Here is a 2,500-nt window from a genome sequence, read left to right as displayed (position 1 = left end):
GCATGTGTGTCCTACGGCATTCATAGGCGTGTGTGCTACGGCATTCATAGGCTTGTGTGTCCTACGGCATTCATAGGCTTGTGTGTCCTACGGCATTCATAGGCATGTGTGTCCTACGGCATTCATAGGCGTGTGTCCTACGGCATTCATAGGCGTGTGTGTCCTACGGCATTCACTTCAGCTTCGGTTGATGTTGAATAGGTGTCTTCATCGTCAGGAATGGAGGCGTTGATGGAGGTCTTGAAGGTCGTGAAGTGGCTGTCCATAATGGTGGCAGCTTTGGTCATCAAGTCCTTTATGGGTAAACTATCGACATCGGGTATGGCAGCGCATACAGGTTCGGGTAAACGGCTTACCCAAAGGGCACGAAGTAGGTCCACCTCACGAGGAGAGCCGTCTGCAGCAGGTTGCAGGCGAGTGATACTGGTCATTTCCCCCAAGGGTGAGCGATGCCCTTTGGTCCCCCAACGGTTGTCGAAAGAGCTGAAAAAGGTTTGCTATACGGGCAGCTGGCGATGGCGAGTACTGCTGCAGAATGTATGCTTTGACGGCATCATAGTAACAGTGAGGGGGGGAGAGGCCATGCACCTCATACATTACTCAAGAATCATAAAACCACCCAGCTGCACCTACCTTTTTTTTTCCTTTTACCATACCTCTGTTTCTACTTCCTTTATCCTCTTAACTTTAACTTCATCCAACAGCACATCGTTGCTGAATGTCTTCCACAGCATCGGTGTAAGACCACAATCCCCAAACTCTGTAAAGTCGTTCATCAAATCGTAAGGTAGCTTCCTCATTTTTATGAACATCTTCCTTTTCAAATAACTTACTACCTTTTTATGTAACTTCCCCAACTTATGAGTACCATTCAAAATTTATGAATAACCTTTTAACTTTATAAGAAACTTCCCAATTATATAGGTAACTTCCCTCCACACTGAATAATCTAATGATGGTACCGTTTGCCGAATTCTGTTTTACCATGTGTCTTAACTTGCTTTTTAAGAATTCACCATTTGTCTTAACTTGCTTTTCAAGAATTTACCACCATATCCCTACGTACTTACTTGTTCTTATATGGGCAGAGAGAGAGAGAGAGAGAGAGAGAGAGAGAGAGAGAGAGAGAGAGAGAGAGAGAGAGAGAGAGCATGAAGAAATAAAATAAGCAAATAGAATTTATATGTGTATGTATATATATATATATATATATATATATATATATATATATATATATATATATATATATATACATATATATATATATATATATATATATATATGTATATATGTATATGTATATATATATGCATATACACATACAGTTTGCTGTGAAATATATATATATATATATATATATATATATATATATATATATATATATATATATATATATATATATATATATATATATATATATACATATATATATGTATATATATATATATATATATATATATATATATATATATATATATATATATATATATATATATATATGTATATATATATGTATGTATATATATATATATATATATATATATATATATATATATATATATATATATATATATATATATATACATATATATATATATACATATATATATTCTTACGAAACTGGTCCAGTGTAGAGTAAATACCGTAGTTTATTAATGATATTTATATATTATTTGTGGATTGAAGAGAGAGGGTAGCCATCTCATAAGGTGAGTTCTCCTCGTGTAGATTTAAGTATATTATATAAGTTATGGAAGACCTTCTTCGTTAACTTCATTGTATTCTTTATTCAAGTTAGTATATATAAATTTACATTATTTTTAAGAATTAATTTTCACATAATTTTGCTACAAAGTCTTACGTAACCTATTTGAGTGTTATTTGATCATACACGATAGGAAAAAGGGCTTCTGTAATGTTCTTTTATATTTTATGAGGTATTGCTTCATGTTTAAGAGAGAATAAGTAGTGTAGGTGCTTTGGAAAATTCTGTACCATGTGGTTTTGAAATTCCACAAAGGAGCAAGTGATAGGATGTTATCTATTTTCTTTATTTTGGGGACAATATGTGGGCTTAGCTAGCTGATCGAGAAAACCGTCTGGGGTGGCCTGAGTAGCGTTCAAGAGAGAAATATTTGGTAACTCTGAAACCATTGGCCCAGCCCCCATGCTACCAGATCTCAATCCTGGAATCTTCTGGAATTAGCCAAATCTCTTACAAAGGCAACCCCAGTGTTAGACAGACAGATAGAGATTACCAGCCTTAAGATCATCATCCCTCACCTCACTTACTCTCGTACGCATTCCAATGTATTGTTTTAGGAGTGTTCAGTTACTATAGTATGCTCTCTCCTAAGTGACTCTGTGCCCCAAAAGTAAATCGTGTGTTAAACGATATGAAAGACGAAACAGTGATTTTGAATTTATGGTGTTGGGGTGAGTGTTAGCATTTAATTCCAAGCGTTTGTATAATTTTCATTGCAGTATTTCTTTTGTCTTA

The sequence above is a fragment of the Palaemon carinicauda genome, chromosome 27, assembly GCF_036898095.1.
Source record: "Palaemon carinicauda isolate YSFRI2023 chromosome 27, ASM3689809v2, whole genome shotgun sequence".
Lineage (NCBI taxonomy): Eukaryota > Metazoa > Arthropoda > Malacostraca > Decapoda > Palaemonidae > Palaemon > Palaemon carinicauda.
The sequence above is the reverse complement of the archived record's forward strand: the minus strand, read 5'-3'. Positions refer to the sequence as shown.